General features: G+C 42.9%; 1 protein-coding gene and 1 pseudogene across 1 annotated transcript in view; one reads left to right on the top strand and one right to left on the bottom strand.

Moving 5' to 3' along the window:
• The window catches only part of SPECC1 (sperm antigen with calponin homology and coiled-coil domains 1), a 168956-nt gene that overhangs the window by 131594 nt on the left and 16464 nt on the right, over window positions 1-20898 (bottom strand). The window lies entirely within an intron of this gene.
• LOC119002747 (S-formylglutathione hydrolase-like) lies at window positions 8274-9285 on the top strand (annotated as a pseudogene).

Here is a 20898-nt window from a genome sequence, read left to right as displayed (position 1 = left end):
AATTCCCAGTCAGGGCACATGCCATAAGGCCAGTTCCCAATAGGGAACACACGAGAGGAAACCATACATTGATATCTCTCCCTCTCTCCTTCCCTTCCCCTTTAAAGATAAATAAATAATATCTTTTTAAAAAGCAGATGGCGTAAGTGAAAAAATATTGTATTGATTATGCTATTAAAGTTGTCCCATTTGCCCCCCTTCATTCCCCTCCACCCTGCATGCCCTCTCCCACCATTTCCCAGCTTTAGTTCATTAGCTTCTACATTTCCCATACTATTCTTGCCCTCCCCCTGTCTATTTTCTACCTACCGTCTATGCTACTTATTCTCTGTACCTTTTCCCCCTTTCTCCTCCTCCCACTCCCCTGTTGCTAACCCTCCATGTGAGCTCCATTTCTGTGGTTCTGTTCCTGTTTGACTTGTTTGATTATGTTTGTTATTGTTTTAGTTGTGCTTGTCAATAATTGTGAGTTTGCTGTCATTTTACTATACATGTTTTTTATGTTCTTTTTCTTAGATAAGTCCCTTTAACATTTCATAGAATAAGGGCTTGGTGATGATGAATTCCTTTAATTTGACCTCATTTTAGAAGCACTTTATCTGCCCTCCCATTCTAAATGAAAGCTTTGCTGGATAGAGCAATCTTGGGTGTAGGTCATTGCCTTTCATGACTTGGAATACTTTTTCCCAGCCCTTTCTTGCCTATAAGGTCTCTTTTGAGAAATCAGCCGACAGTCTGATGGGTACTCCTTTGTAGGTGACTGTCCCCTTATCTCTTGCTGCTTCTAGGATTCTCTCCTTCATTTTAATCTTGGCTAATGTAATTATGATGTGCCTTGGTCTATTCCTCCTTGGGTCCAACTTCTTTGGGACTCTTTGAGCTTCCTAGACTTCCTGGAAGTCTATTACCTTTGCTAGATCGGGGAAGCTCTCCTTTATTATTTGTTCAAATAAGTTTTCCACTTGTTGCTCTTCCTCTTCTCCTTCTGGTATCCTATAATTCAGATGTTGGAACACTTAAAGATGTCGTGGAGGTTCCTAAGCCTCTTCTCATTTTTTTGAATTCTTGTTTCTTCATTCTTTTCTGTTTGGTTGTTTCTTCCTTCTTCCTGGTCCACTCCCTTGATTTGAGTCCCAGTTTCCTTCCCATCACTATTGGTTCCCTGTACATTTTCCTTTATTTCCTTTATTTCATTCCTTTAGCGTAGCCATCATTTTTTCATCTAATTTGCAACCAAATTCAACCAATTCTGTGAGCATCCTGATTACCAGTATTTTGAACTATACATCTGATAGATTGGCTATCTCTTTGTCACTTAGTTGTATTTTTTCTGGAGCTTTGATTTGTTCTTTCATTTGGGCCATTTTTTTTGTCTGAGCACACCTGTTACATAGTAAGGGGCAGAGCCATAGGTGTTCACCAGGGTGGGGCAACCCAGGAAGCTGCATTTTGACTCTGTATGTGGGGGAGGGGTCTGAGAGGGAACAATGGTGCTTGCTCCACTCTCCGCCAGTTCCCAGTCACTTCCCCCACTACCTACAAGAAAACTGGGGCATTCTGGTGCTGATTCCTGGTGGGTGGGCTCATGTGTGTTCTTGGACCTTGTGGGTCTCTCCAACAAACTCTCCTGTGAGGCTGGGAGTTTCTCCCACTGCCACCTCAACCCCCACAGGTGTTTTCAGTGAGAGATTTTGAGGCTTTATTTCCCTGGGCTGGAACCCTGGGTTGAGCAATCTGACTCACTCCCTAGTTGCTCCTCCCTATCCATCCACACGCAAATAAGGGAACACCCAGTCCTCCAGCTGCCGCTGCCCTGCCATGAGTCCTCTCTGCCCAACTGCATGCCTCTACCCTTCATACTGGTGAATGTTTCTTCTTTAACTCCTTGGTTCTTGGATTTCCACACAGTTCAATTTCCCCTCAGTTCTGGTTGTTGTTTGTTTTTAAATTTGTTGCTGTCCTTCCTTTGGTTGTGGGAGGAGGCACAGTATGTCTGCTTATGCCCCCATCTTGGCTGGAAGTCAGGAAAATAATAGAGCTTTTTTTTTAATGAAATTCTTTTATTCCTAAATATTTTTAGTTTTTATCAGTACATAATGTCCCTCTTCGTTCTGTTCAATGCTTCTGTTCTTGCATTCTGCTTTGATATTAATGTTGCTGATCTTGTTTTTTAATAGGTGAATTTAGCTTAAGAATATTTATTGTGCAGCCATTTGGTTTTATTGTTTGCACTTCATTTTGTTTACTATTTATTAGCTCTTGTTTCACCTCTTTTCCTCTCTTCACTTTTGCTGATTTTATGATATTGCTTCTATTTATTCTTTTCTGACCTACTTGCCCCTCATTACCATCCTTAATTGCTGTTATTTTGGGAATACTATGCTTTTCTACCGTCTTTGTGGTTACTGTCCTTTCCTAACAGTCTTGACCAAATCTTCATCAAAATTAAATAGCTGTGCCCCGCCCCCTTGCCAACAAAGATAAGATTGCTATGTCATGGCATGAATGTAACTCAGATTCTTTGCCTTTTACAAATCCTCCCTAAATACCTTACATGTGCCAGGAACAGTGGTAAAAGGTATACTAAGGTAGGAATGTATATAACAGGTATACAACCATATGTTTCAATATAGTGCAATAAATGGAGTGAAAAAAGTAAATGTGGAGCCTTGGGAACACGAAAGGCCACGGGGTCCAGTCCAGAGGGTCAGAGACAATGGTCCAGAAAGGGGTCACAACTGTGCTGGGTCTTGAAGGTAGACAAGGAAGTGTGGAGGACAGGTCACTCTGACAAAGCTAATAGGCTTGTGGATGAAGAATGTGGAGTTGAGGGATGAAGCCACAAACCCAATAAAATAAACAGCAACGTAATGCCCTAATTGGTATGGCTCAGTGGATTGAGTGCCAGCCTGCAAACCAAAAGGATATCAGTAGGGGGCACATGAGAGGCAACCACACACTGATGTATCTCTCTGTCTCTCCTCTCTCCCTTCTCTAAAAATGGATAAATAAATGAAATCTTTTTTAAAAAAACACAAAAAACCCAGCATGTGATAATACAACAAAGACTATACTAGCTTGCTAAAATTAGGAAGAAGCCAATCTCACCCCATAATCTTAAAAAGTATCATCCTGAGAGAGAAGAATTAAAGAGGATGAAACTCAGAAAAGAGTACAGACAGACTGGGGGTAGTGCAACAGTGATAACAGCAAACACACAGAATTGTAAATTAATATATTATTGCTGTGGGTTCTTCCTATTGGAAAGAAAGCATCCTGTGAGGTAGAAGGATGGATATTTAACCTATGAAAAAGTACAGAACATCTATCTCCATTGACCAATAAACCTTCCCTCACTACAAACAGCAGCTTAATAGAAGATGAAGAGCTATTCAGAAGTGTCTGTGGGGTACAACTCAAAATTCCTAAAAGTGGATTCTTGATGCTATCCCTCCAGGTCTCCTCCTGAGTTTTCTGATGTGTCCCCTCTAGGGAATAGCACCATTGTCCCAATCATCTCATCTTCTCATTAATACATACAGTCTTCAATTCATTTCTCCCTTTATACAAAGAAAGTTTAAAATTTTACTAAATAATATATAAAATAATCAGTGAAAATATGTATTACATTCCTAGAAGGAAAAGGTCAATACTGGAAAACATGCTGATTCTCCCCTGAAGTAATGCAATTTCACCAAAACTCATGCCAGTTGTTGTTGGTGGTGGTTTTGGGGGGTTTTCTGGAAACCAGATAAAATAACTTCAAGAATAAATGTCAAAAATGGTTAAACAAATTACAATGAAGCAAATTTGATTTACCAGATACTGAAATATTATATAGCCATCATCAAAATCACATAATCAATGGAGCAAAATATAAAAAAGAGCAAATATATCCAAGAATATTTAAGTATCTAACATAAAAAAACTGCAAATTCATCCCTGGCCTGGTGGCTCAGTTGGTTGGAGATTTGATGCTAGGTCGGGGCACACACTCCAGGCAACCATTTCATGTTTCTCTCTCACATCGATGTCTGCCTGTCTGTCTGTCTTTCTCTCAATAAACACATACTCAGGTGAAAGTAAAAAAAAAAAAAAACAGCAAACTCAAATCAGTGAGGAGAAGCAATCTTGTTCAGTAAATGATGCTGGAATACTTGCTAAACATTTTAAAAACATTTTATAGACTTCCGGGAAAGATGGAGGCATAGGTGGGCCTCCTCTCACAACCAAAAGGAGGACAACAAATTTAAAAACAAAAAACTACCAAAACTGACAGAAAATTGAACTGTATGGAAATCTGACAACTAAGGAACTAAAGAAAACACACTCATCCAGACCAGTAGGAGGGGTGGAGATGGCTAGCTGGACAGCGAGGACTTTTGGCAAGGTGGCAACTTGCAGACCTGGCATTCCCACCTTTGCATGCAGATAAACCGCGAGAAACAACAAGGGAGTGAGACAGACCACACAACCCAGAATTCCAGCACAGGGAAATAAAGCCTCAAAATCTCTCACTGAAAACACCTGTGGGGGTTGAGGTGGCAGTGGGAGAAACTCCCAGCCTCACAAGAGAGTTCGCTGGAGAGACCCACGGGGTCCTAGAATGTACACAAAACCACCCACCCAGGAATCAGCACCAGAAGGGCCCAATTTAATTGTGGGTAGCGGGGGAAGTGACTGAAAACCAGCAGAGTGGAGCAAGCAGCATCATTCCTTCTTCGACCCCTCCCCCACATACAGAGTCACAATGCAGTGATGACATGGGTTACCCCACTCTGATGAATTCCTAAGGCTCAGCCCCACACTACATAACAGGCATGCCAAGATTAAAAAAAAAAAAGTCCCAAATGAAAGAATAAGATCAAAGCTCCAGAAAAAATACAACTAAGTGGTGAAGAAATAGCCAACCTATCAGATGCACAGTTCAAACCACTGGTTATCAGGATGCTCCAGGAACTCACTGGGTACTTCAACAGCATAAAAAAGATCCAGGCAGCAATGAAGGTTGCATTATGTGAAATAAAGAAAAATCTACAGGGAACCATAGTGACGGGAAGAAAACCAGGACTCAAATCAACAGTTTAGAGCAGAAGGAAGAAAGAAACATTCAACCAGAACAGAATGACTAAACAAGAATTCAAAAAAATGAGGAGAGGCTTAGGAACCTCCAGGACATCTTGAAACATTCCAACATCTGAATCATAGGGGTGCCAGAAGGAGAAGAGGAAGACCAAGAAGTTGAAAACCTTTTTGAAAAAATAATGAAGGAGAACTTCCCCAATCTGGTGAAGGAAATAGATTTCCAGGAAGTACAGGAAGCTCAGAGTTCCAAAGAAGTTGGACCCAACGAGGAAGAGAATGAGGCACATCATAATTACATTACCTAAGATTAAAGACAAGGAGAGAATCTTAAAAGCAGCAAGAGAAAAAAAAGACAGTTACCTACAAAGGAGTGCCCATAAGACTTTCAGCTGATTTCTCACAAGAAACCTTGCAGGCAAAAAGGGGCTGGGAGGAAGTATTCCAAGTCATGAAAGGCAAGGACCTACATTCAAGATTACTCTATCCAGCAAAGCTATCATTTAGAATGGAAGGGCAGATAAAGTACTTCCCAGATAAGGTCAAGTTAAAGGAGTTCATCATCACCCAACCCTTATTACATGAAATGTTAAAGGGACTTATCTAAGAAAAAGAAGATCAAAAATAGGAACAGTAAAATAACAACAAACTCAGAGCTATTAACAACCAAACCTAAAAATAAATAAAAACAAACTAAGCAGACAACTAAAACAGGAATATGATCACATGCAGGGTTATCAGTGGGAGAGAGGGAAGGGGAGAGGGAAGAAAAGGTTCAGAGAATAAGTAGCATCAATGGTAGGTAGACAATAAATGGGGAAGTTAAGAATAGTATAAGAAATGGAGAAGCCAAAAACTTATATGTATGACCTATGGACATAAACTAAAGAGGGGAAATGTGGATGGGAGGAGGTGTACAGGGTGGAGGGGAATAAAGGTGGGGAAATGGTACAACTGTAATAGTGTCATCAATAAAATATATTTTTTAAAAAATTCTTACATCATATACCAAAGTACATTCCAAATTAATTAAAATCATAACACTAAAAAATAAAATATGAAATCCTAAAATATGTGACATTTGGGTGAGAAAAATCTTTATAAGCCTAGAAACAATGTAAGAAACACAATGGAAGCCCCGGCTGGTGTAGCTCAGTGGAGTGAGCACGGGCCTGCGAACCACACGATCGCGATTGGATTCCCAGTCAGGGCACATGTCTGGATTGCAGGCCAGTTCCCAGCAGGGAACTCATGAGAGGCAACCATACATTGATATTTATCTCCTTCTCTCCTTCCCTTGCCCTCTAAAGATAAATACATAAAATCTTTTAAAAAAATTTTTTAAAAAGAAAAGAAAATGAACAACAAAAAAGAAACACAATGGAAAAAAATCTGCACCCTAACAGCTTTAGAATTCTTTATTTCATGAAAACATAACAATCTATATACTACCAAAACAAATAAACAAACAAAAAACCCAACCCTGCAGGAATTATCCGCAACAGTTTAACAGAAATTGGTAGTTTTAATACACCAAAAAATAAACAAGAATAACATTAAAACCCCAATAGCACATTGAGAAAAGACAGGAATAGAAAAATCACAAGAAAAATGAAAATAAATCTATGAAACTCAACAGACATGCAAATTAAAAGGAAATACTGTTTGTCTGTTCAACTGGGGATAATGACTTAGGAACATGATGATGCTGGCAAGGCTGCCTGACACCTATGCTCACCCACACAGCTTACGGATTTGTAACACTCTAGGAAGAACATGGACATACATACCAAGGGATTTACAAACAACTTTACATTTTAGCCAAGCAAAGTATCTATCTAGGAATTGCCTAAGGATACACTCAGAAACTTTAATACAGATTTATGTATTGGAATTATTTAAAATAGAGAAAAACATTGGATCCTACAACAGAAGGCTTAAATAAATTATGGTGCTATACCTAATAGAATATTATGAACATGTTAAGCATATTTGGGAATATTTTTATGACATGAAGTGTATCTTGTAATACATTGTTAAATCAAAAAGTAAAGCCGTGGCTGGTGTAGCTCAGTGGACTGAGTGCAGGCCTGCGAACCAGAGGATCATGGTTCAATTCCCAGTCAGGACACATGCCTTGGTTGCAGGCCAGTTCCCAGCAGGGGACTCATGACAGGTAACCATATATTGATATTTCTCTCCCTCTCTCTTTCCCTTCCCCCTCTAAAGATAAATAAATAAAATATCTTTTTTTTAAAGTCAAGACATGAATCTGAATACACCATATGATTTAACTATGTGAAAGGACGTGTGCACACGCACATACATGCTCAGTGACCACACCACACAGAGATGTCAAGAATTATTATTTCTGAGTAATTTTTATTTCCCTAGTATTCAATACATTTCTTTGGTTTCTTAATTTTCTATAAAACTAACATGTATTACTAACATAATCAGACAAAACATTTATATTAAAAATAAACATCAAAACAGCTCCACCACTCCACCAGTTAGTTCCCTTCTCTTCACAGAACACATTCCAAATCCATCACAGCACACTCTGCCTTAAACTACACATGTCTTTTCCTGCCATCCCTCCTTAATTTCTGGCAACATCAAAGATCTAAAGGTTTCTAAAACTGCTGGATTCTTTCATCACCTCTTATCTTGGCAAGTGCTGTTTCCTCTGCCTGAACCTTTCCATCCTACCAAAGGCCCTTCATCCTTCAAGACTCAGCTTGAACGTCCTTCTCCCAGGTAGCCTTTCCCAATTCCACAGGAAGCAACACTGCTCCTGGTGTGAGTTCCCCACAGCTCCGGCTGGGGCATCTCTGCAGAGTGAGTGTACCATACTACAGTTTATTACACATCTTCCTCCCTGTAGTAGAGTGAACAATGCCTCCTAAAGACATCCAAATCCAAATCCCTAGAACCTGTAAATAAATTACATGGCAAATTGAGGATCTTGAATTGAAGAGATTATTTTAGATTATCTGGTGGGCTCAATGTAACCACAAGGGTCTTATATGAATGAGGGAAGAGGGTCAAAGACGGAGAATTGAGACATGAATGTTGAGGCCCTGCCTTCTGGTTCCAACTGCTGCTTCTCTCTCCCTGCCTGGGCTGAAGGATCATTACCCTTTGGGGCAGACAAAAGAGCTAGTTGTAGCTGCACAGGAAAAGAATGAATGACAATGAAACAGATGTCCAGCAGCACATGCTTTGTGGTCGGCAGAAAGTTTTGGAACATGACAGCATTGAACTGAACTGCAAAATGAAATGTTCTATTGCTGACCATCAACGGCAGGAACTGAAAAATGCCCAGCACTACTACACTGGCTGTCTGATTTAATGTGACAGAACAGAGTTTTATAGCAACTCTGATAAACCAGGTTTTCTGGTTATCATCAGGCTGCCTCAGAACATGGCCTTGTCATTACTCCAGATACCAGCCTTAGTGGCTACATATTAAAGATGAGCGCTGGCTGGGTAGCTCAGTTGGTTAGAGCATCATCCCAATGTGCACAGGTTGCAAATTCAATCGCCGGTTAGAGCACATACAAGAATCTATCAATGAATGCATAATTAAGTGAAACAACAACAAATCAGTGTCTCTCTCTCAAAACAATCAAACAATTTTAAAACTATGATAGTTAAAAAAACAGTGAGAACCAGAACTTTGGCATTGCAGCTGTGTTTTATGTGGATGCCACTGAAGATCCTTGGTAAACTAACTAGAGAACATACTCTTACATAACAAAGAAGCTTCCCCAACTTGTAAATGCCAGTTTTCCAGGGGTCTCCCAAAGGATGTCTATTTTGGCCACTCCATGGGAGACCATGGAGCTCTGACTTGTGCTTTAAAGCATTCTAAAAAATTATAAATGTGTCAACATTTGCTCCAATTTGCAATCTGGTGCTCTGTCCTTGGAGGGAGGGTGGGGGGAAGCCTTTAGTGGATATTAGGGAACAGATGAAAGTAAATGGAAGGCTTATTATTCTACCCATCTTATAAAGACCTATCCAGTGTCTCAGCTGGACATACTAATTGATCAAGGAAAAGATGACCAGCTGACCAGTTTCTCTCAGATGGACAGTTACTATCTGATAACTTCATAGCTGCCTGTACAGAAAAGAAAATCCTTGGTGTGTTTAGTTTACAGAAGGGTTATTTATGACCACAGCTACCACTTCATGTAGCCTTTGTTACTGATCATGTTACAGGGTGCTGCTGGGTGGGGGGCAAAAAAAGATTTGGAATGGTGTCCATTCCTATACATTTGGAATGTATAAGAATATTGGAGGAAATATTATTAAGATGTCCTCACCGCCCCCCACCAGGTGTCAGTTGGGGGAAGGGACAAATGGAGCAGGGCCATTGAGAGCTGTTTTGCATAGCAACAGTTTTGCAGCTAACCTCTGGAATGGTCATTTAACATATCTATAACCTTTAACTGGTTTCATAGATATGTTAAATAGCTGTAGCCAAGTTTTGAACCAGGGAGAAGTGAGTGGCTTCTACCCAGGGGGCTGATCCTCTGAGACAGTGCCTGCGTGAGAGCTATGTGGCTTTAACAGAGTGAGGACCCCCTCTTGGCCAGGTGAAAAGGGAAAACCACTCAGCTTTCCCAGAATGGAGATCCCTGCGGCCAGGTGAAGAAAGACACTCACTCTCGGTGGAGTGCGGACCCCTGCAGCTTTGGTAAAAGAGGCCCACGCAGCTTTGGGGTACTCCCTTTGGCCGAGTGGCCTGGAAAGAGGAGAGACTTTGACTAGAACTTGGTACAAAGGACTCTTGCCAGTGGAAGGTGCTGCATGACTTTGGATTAATTGGAGATCCTGCCTGGACAGGCGACACAGCTCACAGTGCCAGTGGCCTGGAAAAATGGACTTGTGCTCTTTTCCCGATTTATGGTACCCAGAGTTCGGACAGTGGGAGAAGGGAGCGCTGTGTGTATGTGTGTGTGTGTGTGTGTGTGTGTGTGTAGGTGTATGCCTTAAAAGACTTTAATATTTTAATGAAGGCATTAGGCCTGAATAGCATTAAATAAACATTTCGTTTCCTTTTCACAAATCTCTGGCATTGAGCGATGTCTTTCCAATTGGCGGCGGACAGAAAAGCCCAGTAGATATTAGTATACCGTCCTTGGGAGGGGCCTCTGTTTTCTGAAGCAGTTTTTGGCATCCCTCAGTGGGCCAAGTATTGCCTCCGCCCCCCTTGGACCCTTGTTTGGTAACAATCACACCAGGCATCATCCAAAATACCTAAATATTTCAAAAACTTCAGATAATAACATCTCATTAGCGTTATAAAAATTGTAATAAACAGAATTGTAGGGAAAAAGATTTGAAAACACTGTATTTCATAATACTAAAAATGCTTCATTCTATAGTTGAATCACCTTCTGAAGAAATATATAAAACCTTAAAAAAACAAGGAAAGAAACAAAAAGAAGACCTGATGATAGAACCAGAGTCTGGAGAGAGAAACTTTCAAGATAGAAGGAATGAAAATGGTGGTGGCCTCTAGAAGTTGGAAAAAGAAAAGAAAAAAAAACAAACCATCCAGATTTACCCTGAAGTCTCCAGAAGGAATGCAGTCCTGCCAACACCCTAATTTTAACCTCTAGAATGGAAAGAAAACAAAGTTGTTGTTTTTAAGCCAGTAAATTTGTGGTCATTTGTTACAGTGGCAATAGGAAATTAATAAATTCCCTGACTACACCAAGAACAACTTGGGGCAGGCATAGAGCAGAGGGGGGGGGGGTGGATTGTGGGTCACTACCTCAATGAAAATGACTGAAAAGTAAGAAAATGAGAGAATAAAAAGGAATTAATAGTTATTGTTCATTTTCTGGTTAACATTTACTAATATTTTTTCACACATTACCTTCCAGGCATTGTTCTGAGGGCCTCTTTAAGGAAGTCCCATTATCCCCACTTTACAGAGGAGAGAAACTAAGCAAGGCATTCAGAAACCAGCTCACAATCCCACAGCTAGTAAACAGGGAAATTGGGATAAGAGGCAGGAGTTCTAGCTCCAGCAGAAAAGGGTTAAACACTGACAGACTTGCAGGAATTTGCACATTTACACAAGGGGACTGAACATGGCTTAAACCAGGCTGAATTTATTACAGGAATATGCTGTATTCGATGTGCCATGTTCTGTGTGATTCCGTTTTCTTTTTTTTTAATATATTTTATTGATTATACCATTACAGTTGTTCTATTCCCCCCTTCATTCCCCTCCACCCACACCCTCCCTCCCCAACCATTCTTCCCCCCCTTAGTTTACAACCACCTGTCTCAAGTTCTTTAGATTCTATATTTCCCCCACTATTCTCGCCCTCCCCCCTATCTATTTTCTACCTACCATCTATGCTGTTTTCTGTGCCTTCTCCCCCCTTCTCCCCCTCCCACTCCCCTGTTTCTAACTCTCCATGTGTTCTTCATTTCTATGGTTCCACTCCTGATCTAGCTGTCCTCTTGGTTTGCTTTTGTTTTAGGTGTGGTTGTTAATAACTGTGTGTTTGCTGTCCTTTCACTGTTCATATTTTTCATCTTCTTTTTCTTATATAAGTCCCTTTAGCATTTCATATAATAAGGGCTTGGTGATGATGAACTCCTTGAACTTGACCTTATCTGAGAAGCACTTTATCTGTCCTTCCATTCTAAATGAAAGTTTTGCTGGATAAAGCAATCTTGGCTGTAGGTCTTTGGATTTCATGACTTGGAATACTTCTTTCCAGCCCCTTCTTGCCTGTAAGGTCTCTTTTGAGAAATCCGCTGACAGTCTGATGGGTACTCCTTTGTAGGTGACTGTCCCCTTATCCCTTGCTGCTTCTAGGATTCTCTCCTTCATTTTGGTCTTGGCTAATGTAATTATGATGTGCCTTGGTGTGTTCCTTCTTGGGTCCAACTTCTTTGGGACTCTCTGAGCTTCCTGGATTTCCTGGAAGTCTATTTCCTTTGCCAGACTGGGGAAGTTCTCCTTTATTATTTGTTCAAATAAGTTTTCCACTCGTGGCTGTTTCTTTCCCCCTTCTGGTACCCCTATAATCCGGATGTTGGAACGTTTAAAGATGTCCTGGAGGTTCCTAAGCCTCTCCTCATTTTTTTGAATTCTCATTTCTTCATTCCTTTCTGGTGGGATGTTTTGTTCTTCCTTCTGGTCCATTCCATTGATTTGAGTCCCAGTTTCCTTTCCATCACTATTGGTTTCCTGTGCATCTCCCTTCATTTCAATTAGTTTAGCCTTCATATATTCCTCTAATTTGTGACTATAATCTACCAGTTCTGTGAGCATCCTGATAAATAGTGTCTTGAATTGTGCTTCTGAGAGGCTGGCAATTTCTCGGTTGCTGAGAGTTATCAGCTCTGGGACTTTGAGTTCTTCTTGCACCATCTTTTGGGCTGTTCGTGCCTGGTCCGTAGCAGGATCAGAGCCCTAAAGTGTTCACTAGAACAGGGCAACTCAGTCGCTGGGTTGTGACGCTGTATGTGGGGGCGGGGTCAATGAGGGACTATGGCGTCCTGTCTGCCGCCTGCCGCCGCGGCCCTCACTGGTGCCGCAGTTGCTGCCGTCACCGGGCCCACGCGTTTCGTCCCACTGCACGCAAGTGTGCCACCGCCGTAAGCCCTCGCCCCCTGGGGCCTGCGTGGTCCATCTCACTGTGCGCGAATGTGTGAGCGCGGTCTGTCTGCCCCGCACCCCAACTGGTTCCGGGCTGCCTGCGCGCCTGGGTCGGGGGACCTGTGCTGCCCGACCCTGCTTGCTGCTGGCTCCGCCCCTCTTACCGTCCCCGTTGAACGGTTAGATGTAGTCGGACTTCCGTATAATTTAATTTTCTGTCCTTTGGTTGTATCTTTGTTTCTCCAAACCTTTGTCATATTCAAACTTGGTTGTGGGAGAAGGCACAGTGTTTCCACCTATGCCTCCATCTTGGCGGAAGTCTCCTGATTCCGTTTTCTGTGCTGTCTGATTCACACCTGGACTCAAATTCCATGGCATGATGCAGAAGGGGAAGTTGGAAGGCTGTGGAATGCTGCCTGGAGCCTACCTGTTGTGTGAATCCAACACAGGCTCCCACCCCTCCCCTGCCAAGGTCCAGGGAATGCTCCGGGCTTGAGGACCTGAGCTGGGCAGGGCCACAAGGTCCCTCAGTACCTGGGCAGAGTACCCATGGTGTTTTCAGGTCGGGAACGCTGCCAGGAGAGAGGCCAGTGACCACAGGTAGGCAGCAGCCCTGCACTCCCACATTACCCAGCAGGGCCAGTGTGTTAACCAGATCTCTAGAAAGTCTCCCACCCATATTTTCAATAAAATTGGAAAGGAAAACATCTTCAAAGGGGAAACTTGGCATCAGAAAAGATTGCTTTTGTGTGCAAAATACCAGCAATATGAACACTACAGAAAATCCAGTCAGTGAAGACAATGACCAACTAAGGAAATATATCCAAATTCTGTGAAAAAGGGTAATGTATGAATACAATGTTTTGCTCTCTTTTTTAAAAATTAAGAGACATGGAGGAAGAATGAAAAGATCCAATATAAGTCTGATAGGGAAGCTAGACAGTAAGAAGAAAGCAATGGGAGAAACTTAACATAAAGAAAAGAAAGGGTTTAAAGACTTCCAGGGGATCACCAACTAGCGGGCAGTTAACAAAGAGGTGTTCTCACCTGGACTCACCACCAAAGGCCTACACTCCACACACCTCCATACAGAGGTACTCCAGTCAGTGTGAGGGGTTCTGACAGTTTGGTGATGGGCTAAGAGGCAAGAACCCCAGAATGCCTGGGTCCGGCCTGGGGACTCCACCATCCTCTCTATAAGGCTTCAACCCAGAGGGCTGTACCCACAGTGAACAATCCCACAGGAGACTTCACCCTGGAAGGAGCACTTCACTGACAGCTAGCCAGTCTCTCCCGCCAACAATGAACAGAAGAACACAGGAGAAGATCAAGACCTTAAAGAGGCCTGAAAGAAAAACTGCTTCTCCACTTACTCACACCAACTTCTGACACCAAATGTGTGGCTTTTTCCCACACTGACCAGTTCTCCAATTCTCTGGACACCAACTGGGTGTCCTACCACCCAATTCTGATGCTCCCTGTTACCCTGTGTTAACACAGGGTACAAGCTCAGACCCACAAGACTGCCCTGAGTCAGGTGCTAGTCACAAGTCCCACGTGGACAACTGTCCTTCCAACCCACCAGCTATAAAATGGGTGTTCCCACAACCTTTGCTTCAGGTTTGATAACTTATTATAATGACTCACAGTTTCCAGAACTCTGGAAACAGCTTACTTACTAAATTAAGGGTTAAGGAAACAACTCAGGAACAGCAAGATGGGAAGAGATGCACAGGGCAAGTATGGAGTTAGCAAAGAACTTCCACACCCTCTCTGGTATGCTGCCCTCCCGGCACCTTGATGTGCTCGGCAACCGGATAGCTCTCCAAATCCACCGTCAGAAATTTTTATGAAGGTGACATCATGTAGGCATGATTGATTAAGCCACTGGTGGTTAAACTCAACATCCAAACCCCCTGTCCTTCCCCCAGAGGTCAGAGATGGGGCTATAGGTTCCAACCCTCTAATTACTTGGTTCATTCCTCTGGCCACGAGCCCCCACTCTCTGAGGGTATAAACTCAAATATGGTTGAAACAGGCTTATTAAGAGTAACAAAACACGTTCCTCTTACCCCTATCCCTCAGAAATTCCATGGGATTTTTGAGCTCTGTGTCAGGAACAGGGGAGCAAATAAATATTTCTCATATTATCATAACTTCACAAGGCCTTTAAGTCTCACCCTCCACTGGGCAGGGCAAGCAGTGGCCTAGCCTCCCCTGCCATGCCAGAGGCACAAAGGAGGTGGATGGCTACGTGGTCCTGGCCAGAGGTCCTGGGGGAAACGGGTCCCAGCAGGATGGCAGCACAGAGAGGAGAGTGAGTCAGGCCTGGGTGCTTCCTGAGTCAGCCAGTCAGGTGCAGGAGGACATGTGGCCAGCCACAGAGCCAACTCCCTGAGAGTGAACTTTTTATGGAAGAAAATACAAATGGGTGTTTATTTGCTTTCAGGATATCAGAATGCCGTCTTCAGAGTAACATTCATAAAGAAAACGAAAGACTGCTCAGCAAAGCGAGAACAGATTTTCCACTGAAAAATGGGGGAAGGTACAAAGGTCTGACCCTTGGCCTCGAGTTGGGACAACTGTGCAGGACTATCCTAGCTCCAGCTCCCCTTGGGACAGATTGAGACAGCTGCTGCGACTGCATCTCACTGCACTTATCCTTCGGCCTCCAGCCACTGCCTTCATCCCTGATAGGGGCTATGTCCACAGGCAACCACCATGAATTTTTGCCACACAAATCTTCATATCAAGGCCCATGTCCCTGGGAAGCAACCAGGGCTAACCTAAATACACATGTCTAATATGTTAATTTATTAATTTATTAAACTAACCTTAAGTTAAGGTTATTTACTGCAATTTAGTCTTACTTAGTTTTAATGTATCTTATTTTTTTCTAAGTCAGAGGTCAAAAATTCAACTGCCTATAAGCCAGACAGGTAAATAAATGCCTGTGAAAGGCAAAGTAAAGAATCAAAGGGAGTGGCAGGAAATATAACCCACGAGAGCTCAGACCTTGTCAAAACATGCCTACTCAGGCCCTGGCCAAGTAGCTCATTTGGTTAGAACATCATCTCTATATGCCAAAGTTGCAGGTTCAATTTCCAGTCAGGGCACAGACAAGAATCAATCAATGAACCCAAGAGTGGTTGGAGCAACAAATCCATGTTTCTGTCTCTCTAAAAGCTAATATAAAAAATGCTTACTCAGAAACTGTAAGATACCCCATAACACAAATAAGGTTTACCAATCTGTGTCCTCTGGACTATACTTCTACAAAGATTTAATCAGCATACACATAGTTTTACATTCAGCTTTGTCCGTTCTCCTCTGTATCAAACATCTCTCAACATGGGATAGAATCCTGACAATCCCAGTCTGGATGGCAGTCTGTGTACCACCATCCACAAACCAAATCACTGTAATTAGGGAACCATTCCTTGATGTTTAGATCGCTAAACTGTCAGGAGGTGACCTAGCCATGTTTGTGATGGTATCAGATAGAGATGTTTACTGAATGTCTACCATAATCATTTGTGAGCCTACGTTAATTTTTCTAAATTTCACTTCTAAGCACTGTTCTTGGGACAGCACTCTTGAGGATGATATAATATCTTAATGATACAGGGTGCAGCCAAGGGGGGCCCAGAAAAGATTTGGAATGGTGTCCGGAGCTCAAAGTGTACAGGAATATTGGAGGAAATATTAAGATGTCCTCACACACACACACACCCCCCACCCCCACCAAGGTGTCAGTTGGGGGAAGGGAAGAATAGAGCAGGGCCATTGAGAGCTGTTTTGCATAGCAACAATTTGCAGCTAACCTCTGGAATGGTCATTTAACATATCTATAACCTTTAACTGGTTTCATAGATATGTTAAAGAGCTGTGGCCAAGTTTAGGGCCAGGGAGAAGTGAGGGGCTGCAAAGCAGGCTGGGATTTTGGAAGCTGCTTCTCAGAGAGAGTGCCTGCTTGAGAGCCATGTAGCTTTAGCAGAGTGGGGGCTAACCAGGCTGGAATTGGGGGCTGCTTCTCTGAGAGAGGGCCTGCTTGAGAGCCATGTGGCTTTAGCAGAGTGGAGTAGAAAAACCCAGGCTGGAACTGGGGCTGCTTCTCTGAGAGAGTGCCTGCGAGAGAGCCATGTGGCTTCAGCAGAGTGCAGACCCCCTCTTGGCCAGGTGAGGGGGAGAGCCACGCTGTTTTGGAAAGATGTAGACCCCTGTAGCCATTAGGAGGGAGAGCCATGCAGTTTCAGCAGAGTGCAGATCCCCTCTTGGCCAAATGAAAGGGAAGACCTCGCGGCTTTGCCAGAATGGAGATCCCTGCGGCCAGGTGAAGAAGAAAAACGCGCACTTTTGGTGGAGTGCGGCTTTGGTAGAAGAGGCCCACGCAGCTTTGGTGTGCTCCCTTTGGCTGAGTGGCCTGGAAAGCAGGAGAGACTTTGACTAGGACTTGGTACAAAGAACTCTTGCCAGTGAAAGGTGCCGTATGACTTTGGATTAATTGGAGATCCTGCCTGGACAGGCAGGCGACACAACTCACGTGCCAGCGACCTGAAAAACGAACGTGTGCTCTTTTCCTGATTTACGGTACCCGGAGTTGGGACAGTGGGAGAAGGGAGCGCTGTGTGTGTGTGTGTAGGTGTATACCCTTAAAGACTTTAATATTTTAAGGAAGGCATTAGGCCTGAATAGCATTAAATAAACATTTTGTTTCCTTTTCACAAATCTCTGGCATTGAGAGATGTCTTTCCAATTGGCGGCGGACAGAAGAGCCCTATAGATATTAGTGTATCGTCCTTGGGAGGGGCCCCTGTTTTCTGTAGCAGTTTTTGGCATCCCTTGGTGGGCCAAGTATTGCCCCCCCCTCGGACCCTTTGTTCGGTAACATTAATACTACACAAATGTCTTCAAAGGCTAAAGAGAAAGTTCTTTGGAAATAATGGTCAAAGCTGACTATTTCACCTAAATATGAACTCAAACAGAAACCTTTAGGTCAGTTAGCAGTCCGCATTCTTTTCATGTCAGAGAGCAAAGGCTAGACTTGTATTTTAGTTATTATTTCCCTTGGTTTCTCAGAATGGCTTCCATATCCTTATTTGGAAGTTTTCTGTCCTACAGTTGGGGGGAAAAGTTATCTGTAGAAATTCAAAATGCTTTCTAGTCTGGCCCCTCCAAAGCATATGACAGAATCATACACTTCTGACCAGTGGAAGGGACATCATAGACATAGCTCAAGTCATTCTGCCATCATAAAAACCCATCAAGGCCAGAATGGGAGAAATGAACCTCGAGTCTATCTCTGAATCCACAATTTTGTCTAATATTCCAACCTGTCAACTCAGGGGAAACAGAGTTTGCTTGTTTCATGTAGCCCATTTATGATTAAGCCTCACCAGAAGTCTCCCTATGCATCAGTCCCTTCATTACACACACTGTCTCATTCCTAAAGGACTCAAGTCTAACTCTTACAGCCTTTTGGGGGTGAGTAGATTAAAACTTCTCAAGGGGTGAAGGACACAATCACGTTAGCAAACCGTCCTGGAGCCCAGGCCCACAGCCCTTTCCCACTTTTCTTCTTCCCTGTTTCCTGCTTGCTTCATCTCACCTTCCCCCACACAGCCTCCCCTCTGGCCTACATGGGTCCTCCTGCCAAAAGAAACCTAAACTCTCTACTTTTCACCAACCCTGACTCAGCCCAACCAAGCCTGGGGCTGTCGAATCAGCCCCAGCGAACAAAGGATCTTGCCGTCTGGGGGAGAAAGGGACGCCTACCAGGTGGGGAAAAGGATGAGCTGGGGAGGTAACAACTGAGCTGAGGAGGTCTGAAAGGATGAATAGAATGAAAGTATAATTTATCTTTCAAATGGCGGCACTTTTCAGAGTAAAAATAGTAAGTGTAAACTGACCCTGAATGGATGTTACCTGGGACTATCCTAGACCAGGTGAGTCTTATGGTCAAGCTACAGAGGGAGTCAGCTGAGGGAAACACCCCTGCAAAGGGCAAAGATGGGGAGTATGGTACAGGTCCTGGGACACAGAGGAGGCCTGAGCATCTCAAGGGAGTGCTAAGGTTGGAGACCAGCCATTCAACTCCCTGAGATACTGGCAACCAAGAACAAAAGGTCTCCAGAGAAGCTAAAAATGTCTGTGTCCTAAACTTCACACCATTTTAATATGAGAAGAATCACTCTGGTTTATACATAGTTCTGGCAGCTTTAGTGACTGCTTCCCAGGCATATGGGGAATGGATTAGAGGCAACAGGTGATGGGGAAGGAAGTCCAGAATGCTGCCATGTATATGACCCCAGTGTGGACTGAACCACAGCCACCAAGAAGCCCCAAGGGCACCCCTGGAGTCAAGGCTGGTAACAGAATTGACCTTGACAGTGATGACCTGAGTGATGGGAAGGAGTAGACAAAATGGGGATGTTTGTGATGCTTTCAGAACTATTTTGTATCTGAAATGGCCAGCAGAAGGCTCTAGATACCAAAATTTATTATAAAGAAGAGGTCATCTTAATGTACAGTTTACATTAACATCTAATCACTGATCTGATTAGTGTTATCTCTTGATTCTCATTCTTCCTTCTTAATTGAAATTACTGACTGAAAATACCTACCAAGGCATAAAGCACAAAAGCAGAATGCCACAGCTGATTAAGATGGCGGGGAAGTTGTGAGGGACACATATGCACAGACCCTCCCCCAGACCACTCCCCTTCGTTAACCAGCAGACTTGACCACATCTTTGGTCTGATCTGCAAGGTATGATTACGTAACTTTGGCATAATGTAACCAAATTGAAAGGAAAGTAGAAGAGACCAAAATAAAACTATACATGTAATTTTCATAATACTTCTATGACCACTATGTATAGGCTCTTTGTTTATCTGTTAATAAATCAGAACGTTTACACTGCTGATAATTTAAGCTTCCAAGATTTTATTTTAATTTGGCTACTGTTGCTAGAGAGAAAAGCAAGACCAATTAGAGGAAGGAGATGAATTCTTCGGCAAACAAAACAAAGGGGACTTTAAGGGCTTTAGGGGTTGTTGGCACTAGTTCTTTATTGGATATAGTTTCAGGTCAAAATTTATGATGACTTTTCTAGTTTTATCATAACCCCTGATCTTTACCATTTATCCATAATTAGGTTCAATTTGAAACAAATAGATGGAAATGAGGGGAGGATAAAGAGTCAATAAGAAAAGCCTAATTTTTCTGAGTAACAGAGGCAGAGGATAATGGTGAGTATTTACAAACAGATATGGGCTGAGAGAGAGTAGAAGATGGGGGTGGTGGGCTGTGTCCAACCTCTCAGACAGGGGTGCAGGGTGACAGTGAGTGGCCATATTCCCTGTGCCCACCCTAAGGGCAGTCATTGGTCCAGGATAGTCCAGGATATGGGGGTTGTATTTGCAATGACATGGAATACGGAAAAACAGTGAGAGCAGCTTTGCTGAAGTTCACAACATTAAATGATTTTCTTTTAATCTCAATTTTAAATATTTGACCAACCACTTTAATTTTAAAATATCACGTCTATTCTGCTGTGAATTCAAAAATTTCCTGGAAATACAAGGGATAGCAGCCATCAATACTATAAATGTCTTTTTGGTTAGGGCCTCTGCAGAGTATTAGGAGCCAGGGAGATAGTAAGGTTTACGAGGAATCTCAAGTTCTTGCTTAGATGGAGAAGGAGGATGCCCAAGGCCTTGATGTCTGAGTAAGGAGGTGGCAGATAAACTGGGGAAAAGACATTTCATGAAGGGGCGTGATGAGGGTAAAGATGCACCAACTGACTGGGCATGGTTAGAGGACTGATCCATCAAGGTGCTTTCATCATGCTGAGATCAATATGCTCCATGTTTTCATGCTCCTTCTGGGGCACTACAACATAGCCGGTCTCATCTGACTGACACCATATGTAAACATTTTTAAAATGCAAAACAGATTTCAACAGACTAGTCATCTCATACCTAAGGCACATTTGGGCAACACACTCACAGGTGAAATCCCAGTCTTCTCCATTCCCAAAACACTTCTCTGAGTTAGCAAGTTCAAAAGTTTAAATATATAAACAGAAGTCAAGGCTCAACTACAACAGGAAGGCACACACAACCCACACAAAGGACACCACTGGAGCACCTGGCTAAGGCGACCAGGGAGACTGTGCC

This window comes from Sturnira hondurensis, unplaced genomic scaffold, assembly GCF_014824575.4.
Source record: "Sturnira hondurensis isolate 20B ecotype Veracruz unplaced genomic scaffold, ASM1482457v3 Scaffold0018097, whole genome shotgun sequence".
NCBI classification, from domain to species: Eukaryota; Metazoa; Chordata; class Mammalia; order Chiroptera; family Phyllostomidae; genus Sturnira; species Sturnira hondurensis.
This window is presented reverse-complemented; position numbering and strand designations above follow the sequence as displayed.